Source organism: Cervus canadensis, chromosome 28 (assembly GCF_019320065.1).
Source record: "Cervus canadensis isolate Bull #8, Minnesota chromosome 28, ASM1932006v1, whole genome shotgun sequence".
Lineage (NCBI taxonomy): Eukaryota > Metazoa > Chordata > Mammalia > Artiodactyla > Cervidae > Cervus > Cervus canadensis.
In genome coordinates, this window is record NC_057413.1 from 40,994,786 (window position 1) to 41,003,605 (window position 8,820).

At 44.3% G+C, this 8,820-nt stretch overlaps 1 long non-coding RNA gene across 1 annotated transcript; it reads left to right on the top strand.

Annotated features, from left to right (window-relative positions):
• Positions 1-3,536: 3,536 nt before the first annotated feature.
• LOC122430095 lies at positions 3,537-7,364 on the top strand. The gene is made up of 4 exons (XR_006266228.1): positions 3,537-3,770; positions 4,048-4,098; positions 4,485-4,667; positions 7,286-7,364. It is a non-coding gene; the product is annotated as an uncharacterized LOC122430095 (long non-coding RNA).
• The last annotated feature ends 1,456 nt before the right edge of the window (positions 7,365-8,820 follow it).

Genomic DNA, 8,820 nt, shown 5'->3' on the forward strand with positions numbered 1-8,820 from the left:
TGAGTTTTTTCTTTTACATTGAGCCATTTTGACTAACCCACTCCAGTACTCTTGCCTGGAAAATCCCATGAACGGAGGAGCTGGGAGGCTGCAGTCCATGGGGTCGCAAAGAGTCGGACAATGACTAAGCAACTTCACTTTCACTTTCAGTCAACCCCGTAGGCCAAATCCAGCCTGCCATCTGTTTTTGGTTTATTTTAAATAAATTATATTTTTTGAATAGATATTATAAATACAAGCTAGACCATTCAAAAGGTAAAAATGAATCTGCCTTTGAAAGTAATTCCCTCTTTCCACCCCTCGATTTTCCAGTTTCCCTCCTTAGATGCAGTCAGTATTACTAGTGGGTTCTTGTTGTCTTCCAGAAGTGTTAAGGTTCTGTGAATATAAGTGTGTGTATTGCTAAATCCAAGGTCATGAAGATTTATCCCTGTGTTTTCTTCTAATAGTTTTATAGTTTAAGCTCTTATGTTCAGGTCTTTGATCCACTTTGAGTTGATTTTTCTATATGGTGTGAGGTAAGGGTCCAACTTCATTCTTTTGCATGTGAATATCCAGTTGCACCACTGTTGAAAAGACTATATTTTTTCCTCAGTGAGTGGTCTTGGCACCTTGTCAAAAATCAATTGACCATAGATGTATGGGTTTATTTCTGGGTTTTCAGTTCTGTTTTTCTCTCTGTGTCTATCTTTATGTTAGTAACACACAGTCTTGACTACTGTTGCTTTGTATTAATAGTAAGTTTTGAAACCAGAAATATGTCCTCCAACTTTGTTCTTTTTCATAATTATTATGGCTAGGCAGAATCCTTTGCAATTCTTTATGAACTTTAGGATCAGCTTATCCATTTTCATAAAAAAGGCAGTTGAAATTTTGACAGGAATTGCATTGAATTTTATAGACAAATTTGGGGAGTTTTGACATCTTAACAATAGTAAATCTTCCAATCCATGAACACAGGATGTCTTTCCATTTATTTAGGTCTTTAATTTTTTTTCAGTGATGTTTTGTAGTTTTTAGCATACAAGTCTTGCACTTCTTTTGTTAAATTTACTCCTAAGAATTTTATCCTTTTTGATGCTTTTGTGAACAGAATTGTTTTCTTAATTTCAGTTTCATTTTTGGACTGTTGATTGTTAAGTGTATGAGTTTTGTGTATTGACTGCAACTTTGCTGAACTTGTTTATTGGGTCTAATAGATTTTTGGGTGCCAGATCCCTGATTCTTGATTCATGGCTGCTCATGGTATAGACCACACTTCTAGCCTTCCCTGCAGCTTGGTATGACCCAAGGATTAAGTTCTGGCCATCGACTGTGAATGCAAGTGATGTGTGCAACTCCTTTCCTACTCCCTTTAGGCTGGAATGGACTCAGCCATCGTGATCTGTCTTCAACGATCTGACAGCGGTTTTTGTATTGGGTTGGCCAGAAAGTTCATTTGGGTTTTTCATAACACCTTGCAGAAAAACCTGAATGAACTTTTGGGCCAACCCAACAGATAGTTTTATGGAACATAGGCACCCTCATTCACTTGTGTATTGTCTATGACTACTTTCATGCTATAACGGCAGTGTTTATTGTATAAAGACCTTAAGGCCTGCACGGCCTAAAATATTAACTGTCTGGCCCATTACTGAGAAAAGTTTGCTGATGCTTGGCTTAGAGGACCTCTCTATGGTAGGATTTTATGATCCCATCTTTCTGGAATTGGACTTATAGTCACTGGTATTTGAAGCATCGTTGTTTGATTTTTGTTGTTGAGTCGTTAAGTCGTGTCTGATTTAATTCGACCCTGTGGACTGTAGCCTGCCAGGCTCCTCTGTCCATGGAATTTCCCAGGCAAGAATACTGGAGTGGGTTGCCATTTCCTTCTCCAAGGGATCTTTCTGACCCAGGGATCAAATCCATGTCTCCTGCTTGGCAGGCGGATTCTTTACCACTGAGCCACCAGGGAAGCCCGTCTTTGATTTTATTTATGTGAATTTCTGTCATAGGCTGCAGCTTGCTTACTCTCTCCAGCAAGAGCTCTCCTGGTAGCAAGAGCAGCTCACGAATTGTCATGATCTTTCTGATCCTGAAGAGTAATCTGGGTTTTATTAGACTGATCATTCCTCTCTCCCCTTCTCTCTTTCCTATAATTTGCCTTCCTGTTTTTGAATTCTGTGCTTAGAAGTTTTTTTTTTTTTGCTTCCTCTGCAGCTAGCTTCTGCTCTCCTCCTGTTTATTCTCTTTCTCTCTTTTTTTTAACAATAGTAAGGTTTTTTTTTGATGGTGGTGGGGTGGGGTTGGTGACCAGGGATTGAACCTGGGCTCAGGGCAATGAAAGCACCAAGTCCTAACCACTGGAAAGTGAGTCGCTTTCGTGTCTGACTCTTTGTAACCCCACGGACTATACAGTCCATGGAATTCTCCAGGCCAGAATACTGGAGTGGGTAGCCTTTCCCTTCTTCAGGGGATCTTCCCAACCCAGGAATTGAGCCAGGGTTTCCTGCATTGCAGGCGGATTCTTTACCAACTGAGCTATCAGGGAAGCCCCCCTAACCACTGGACGGCCAGAGAATTCCCCCATTCATTCTTTTTCAAGCCAGCTTCTCCTCTGAGCTCCTTTCTCTGCTGATGCAGTACTTTAAGGTCTGCTCTCTGCCACAAGGTTCTGCATTTTCCCCCCACCATCTCTGTGACAGGATGTAGCTATTTCAGGCTTATATCTCATCACTCATTTGATTAGAAATGGTCTCTTTTTCAAAAGTGAAGGATTTTTTTTTTTTCAATTGAGTATAATTTACATGCAAAAAAATACTCTAATATTTATTAAAGTGTCCAGTTTGGTGAATTTTGACAATGTTTGTACCAGTATAGCCACTACTCAAAACAAGGTAGAGAACATTCCATCTTGTGGCTTTTCCCAGTCAATTCCCACCTCTACAGGGGCAACCGCTTGTTCTGATTTCATCACAGAATAATTTTGCCTGTTCTTGGATGTCACATAATCAAAACCATATATTAGAAAGTGCTCTTTTGTGTCTGATTTTTTTTTTCACTCAGCATAGCATCATTATTTTGAGATGTATCCTTGGTGCCTGTTTGAAAATAAGATTATTCCTTTTTTTTTTCTTTTTAAATCACTGAGTGGTATCCTAGTATATGAATAGAGCACAGATTGGTTATGATGAACCTTTGAGTTTTTCCATCTCAAGCACAGTACTTTTTTTTTTTAAGCACAGTACTTTTTAACTAGAATTTTATTCATGGCCTTTTCCAGCTTTAAGACATTACCATCTTGACATTGTTAATGGAAAGACTGAAGGTAGGAGAAGGGGATGACAGAGGATGAGATGGTTGGAATGGTTTCACTGACTCGGTGGACATGAGTTTGAGCAAGCTTCCGGGGTTGGTGATGGACAGGGAAGCCTGGCGTGCTGCAGTCCATGGGGTTGCAAAGAGTTGGACACGACTGAGCGACTGAACCGAACAATTGTCAATGGTATAATGCAATGTTCCAAAAACTTGAATTCCTTTCTTTTTCAGAAGTCAGAGCTTCTGGTTGTCAATCCTGGCTGCCCACTAGAGTCACCCGGGAAACCTGTAAAGCCCAACAATCAAGCCACACCTGACACCAATGCAATGAAGCTCTTTGGAAGTGGGTGGGGCCCAGGGTCCCGAGGCTTTAAAGCCCCCCTGTGATTGCACTGTGTGGCCAGCTGGGGGAGCTCTTGCACGGAGTGGGCGGAAGGCTTGGAACGCTCGCTCATCCCATACGCTTCCTGCAGGTAAGAGCTCTGAGCTCTTCTGAAATCCGGTGTTTTTTCTCCTCTAGAATTTGAAGGCATTCAGACTTCATCTTCTCTCTAATCGGTCTTGTTTCTTTGAGGGCTTTTCTTTTCCTTCCTGAAGTTTTGCCAAATTCCTCGTTACAAGCTTCCCTTACATTCTCTTTTTTCCTCGCTGCCCCCATCCCCACACCTCCACCCCCAATCTCACCTCCCTCTTCTTCCCTCCATCCTCCACCCCTGACGCCAAACATTTTCCCCCTTGAATTTGGTCTAGATCCTCAAGCCTTCTAGAAGAGTGCATCGTAAAGCCTAGGCACCTCTTCAGGTGAGTTCTCCTTTTTGTACGTTTTTCTCTTCAGAAGAGATCATAGCTGTTTCGCTCTTTTACTCATAAATTTACGTTTTGAAATAGGTTATTTTATTATTAAGAAAAGAATTTCTGCGAAGCCTTTGATACCTTCTCCTCTTGACAGAAAAGAAAGTTCCTGGCAAGAAAATGGAAAATGCACCAATTCCCAGTAAAGTGTAATAAATAATTATAGGCTTCCAGGTGCTCGGTGAAAACCACAGGTTCTAGATCAAAAACAGTTGCCCTCTCCTTGGCGGCCAGGACAATTTGGCGGAATTCTGAAGCACTAATGTCCTTCAGCTTGTAGGCTGTTAAACTGCCCGCCTCTTCTCACAGGTGGGACTCCTGGCTTATCTTTCCAGGTCCTGTTCGGTCTTCTCCGGCAGCGTCTTGTCGCTGCTCCGCTGGCCATGACCCTCACGTCCACATGCTCTCGTGTCTTCTGGGCGCTTCTGCCTGCCCCTGCATGCAGCTCCGGAGCAGCCGCTGCGACGCCGTTCCCCGCGGCAGCTGTGTCTGCACCGGAGCGGGCAGCGCCTCCAGGCGTGAGTACCCTCCTGGCTGGGGATCTGGAGCGGTGAGTTTCCAGGGGCAGGAGGACTGGGGAGGGCCCGGGGCTGGGCTCGGGCGGGCGGTGGGCACGGCGGCCCCAGGTGCTGGCGCTGAGGGAGTGCGCGGTCTGTGGAGATTTGTTGCTGAAATGTTACCTTGTGTTGATTTAGGTGGTCCAGCTGCAGTATGTAAGAGGGGCTATTTTCCGTCTTTAATGACGGCCCACGTTTACTCTTTTATCTGTGTCTTCTTCCTTAGATTGTAGCAAGGCTGCAGAAAGCAAAATGGATGAGACAGATGTAGGAGAGTTTTGAAAACAGTGATAAAACAGTATCTTGCTGGCTTTTTATTGCAAAGCCTTGCGCTGGCAATCTTCAACAGTATTAGTGGTAAAATGCCCCCTTCCCCAGATCTTTTGTTCCAGTTGCCTTGGTTATTATTGAATTTCAAAGCACAAAATTTCACTGTGTGCTTCAAATTAGCATATTTTTATTATTTATCCTGTTTAGTCTACCTGGAAGCTCATTTGGAGAAATCTCAATTTGTATAACAGGAAACCTTTCCCTGACGCAGTGCACGCTCACACACTTAATCTACATAGCTTTCTTTAGGAAAGTTGGAACCTCGAGGTATGAAACCCTCCAAGCCCACTTTGGGTGTATTGTGTGTCTCCAGCTGTACCGCATATTCGTGCATTTAATTAGTGAATATGAAATAAACAATGATGGCACAGTGGTTGTAAAAATTATCACACAGAACTGATATAATTTCAACTCTGTCTTTATATGATCACTTAAAGTTTTTACTTTGTGTTTAAAATTTTAAATGGCAGAATTGAGTGTAAACTGCAAGGGGTGTGTGTGTGTATTCTTTGATCAGTGCAAATTTTCATACATAAAATACTTGATTATTTTTAAATTTTGAAGTTACTCTTTTTAATAGTTATTTTAAAACTGAAGAGTCAAGAAAAGTGATTATTACTGAAAACAATTTTGTGTATAGGGAAGGGGGTGTTAAAACGATCCACCTGGGGTATGAAATGTGGGCTTCCCAAGTGGCTCAGTGGTAAAGAATCTGCCTGTAATGCAGGAGACCTGGCGTTCGATCCCTGGGTCGGGAAGATCCCTTGGAGAAGGAAATGGCTTCTCACTCCAGGATTCTTGCCTGGAAAATTTCGTGGACAGAGGAGTCTGGCGGGCTACAGTCCATAGGGTGGGAAAGAGGTGGACTTGACGGGGGGCTGAGCACACACAGGGTGTGAAATGGAGCAGTGACCTCCGAGGGAGGAGTCGTCCCAGGAGGCCTGTGGCTCCGGGTCTTCTGTTCTGACTTTGCCTCTTGGATGGCTGAGTTTCACCTTTGAGTTTTTTCTGAGGAAGGCTTCTGAGAACAATATTCCTCGTTTTGCTTGTTCAGAACTGTTTGGACTGAGTATAAATGCCTTGGTAATGTTTGCTTTTTCCTGCATTTTGAAGCCTTACTGGCTCAGGATATGGACATGTATTCTTGACCTTCCCTGATCGATAGAATTTGACTAGAGGCCAGACAAGAAATTCAGGCAAGGCTTTACTGGGGCCCCTACTGAAGCAGGGATGCTGGGCAAGCGAGAACAAACAGGCCCCCTTGCTTGCTTGCTTCTTGAGCAGGCACAAGCTTGTTCTTCTTATGGGATGAGGGTAACGGTGTGTCCAGGGCTTGGGCTGGAGGGGTGGTTTAGGTGATTTGCCCACCCCTTTGGTGGTGCAGGGGGCATGTGAAATACCCTGCTTTTGGTCCCAACACCCTGTTTTTGCTCCAGGCTCTTCAAAAGTGGCAGTTGGGTATTTTGATCTCTTTTGTCCAGCATTTGCCCCAACTCTGCATACCCAGAGTTATTTTTGGTCCCATACAGTTTCTTTGTATTTCTTTCCTGGAGGCGAGGTGTGTCCAGGTGCAAGCATTGCAGCAAAACGGTCCCAGGCCCCAGCTGTCTCAATGCCCCCTGAGAGGCTCCCTATTCTTAAGGGGTAGAGGGCTGAAGGTCTCATCTTCTGAAACTGCTTCTTGCTGGACAGGGGCAGCAGACCCTAGCCTACCCAAGAGATATAGAAGTCTCTTGCTGATTGTTTCAAGGACCCGCAGGGACCTGGGCCACTCTCTGCCGGAATGGGTTGAACTCACTGAGCCATCATGAGCCTTACTTCCAACTGTTGGAGCCTAAAAGACCCAAACTTAAACAAAAGGTTGATCAAACAAGGACCAGAAAGGAGAACAACAGTAGCCTTTAAAGGGCCTCGGAAGGGAAGGAGCCAGGTTAACTTTGGGAGGGCTTCCTTAACTGTTGACCAGACAGGGGAGGAGGTGTCACCCCTGCCAAGAAGCCATTCTGCTTGGGTATATATTTTTGTTAATCTCAGGGTTAAAGTTGAACATGTTTCTCTATTTTTAGAATAGAGGGTCTGGACCAGTTGGTTCCAGGTTTCCTTCTTGGCCCAAAAAGTCTTAGTCCCAGGTTTACAACACTAGGGAAGACATCGGAGTACTGTTGTAAACCTGTGACCAAGTCTATGAGAAGAAAAGGGTTATAAGAAAATGAAAACCTCCTGCCAAAACGTTTTTTTATATCTTGTAGGAGGCAAGAGAACAGACTGGAGAACCGATTTTCAGTTTCCCTGTCCATTCTGAAGAGCAAGCCTGGTGGTTGATTGTCTGCTGAAGCCAGGTGACTTGTTGAAATTTTTCAACAGTGGCTTCTGCCTGGAACGAGGTCTTGACATGTGCAACGAGCAGTACTGGCAATGGCCATATCCCTCCTTGTTCTGTCAATAGATACTCGAAGGTCAATTTCCTTTTGGTGCCCATGGCAGCGAATGACTGTTACTCATTGAGGATTTTGAGTCACGTCTTTGAGATGTCAAATCTTAGCCTCGTATATTTAATTAACTTCTTTCTGACTATGCTGGGTCTTTGTTGCCATGCTCAGGCTTTCTCTAGTTGCGGTGAGTGGGGCTTCTCTCCAGTCGCAGAGGGCGGGCTGCTTCTGTTGTGGAGCACTGGCTGTAGGCTAGCAGGCTCAGTAGCTGCAGCACATAAGCTTAGTTGCCCCACGGCAATGTAGAATCTTCCTGAACCAGGGATTGAACCACTGTCCCCTACATTGGTAGGTGGATTCTTAGCCACTGGATCACTAGGGAGGTCCTTTAGCCCCATACTTTACAGGGAAATTTTTTTTTTTTTTTGCATTTAAAAGTCCTTTTTCTTTCCAGATAGCTGCATGGGCATGTAAAACAAGAAGGGCATATTTTGAGTTTGTACATATATTTATGTACCAGGTTTCCCTGGTGGCTTAATGGTAAAGACTCTGCTGGCAGTTTAGGAGACTGGGGTTCAATCCCTGGGTCAAGAAGATCCCCTGGAAAAGGGAATGACTGTCCACTCTGGTTTTCCTGCCTGGAGAATCCCATGGACAGAGGAGCCTGGTGGGCTACAATCCACAGGGTCACAAAGAGTCCTGCATGACTTAGCAACTAAGCACACACGTATATTTATAATTTTTCCTTTTTCTAAGGTTAAGGCTTGAGTTAGGACCATGAGCTCACCTCTGGGCTGAAGTGTTAGGTGGCAAAGGTTTGCTTCTCTAGCAGTATCAGCTCTCACAATAGCATATCCTGCCCTCCTGCCAACTGGCAAAAGTAGGGGTATTGCATGGAGACTGACTGGGCACCAAGAGGCTATGTTTTAAGTATTTATGAGAGTTTGCAAACCGTTTTTCTTTTTTTGCTCCCAAGGTGCTGTCTGGGTACTTATAGGGTACTTTTGCTTATAGGGTACTGTCTCTTGTTTGGATAAGTGACTTCTGGCTTATGGCTAATTGTTACTGCTTGGGCATTTAGAGCCTTCCCAGGGGTCCTTTTGTCCCAAACTGTAGGGTTTGCTGTGTGGGGAATATGGCTGGGAACAGGCCCTTATTCTTCCAGCTGATTTGTCTTAGAATCAAGAGAAGGTTGCTTGGGGCCTCCTAATCGTGATATGGCCCCGAGGAGCCGAGAAGGTCTCTCCCCAGTTGTGGAATAGGACACTCAGGCACCACTGGAAAGCCGTGTGAGATCAGATGCTGCTCAGACTGGCAAGTGAGAGGCCTAGTGAAGTGACGGGCTTCCCATCCAC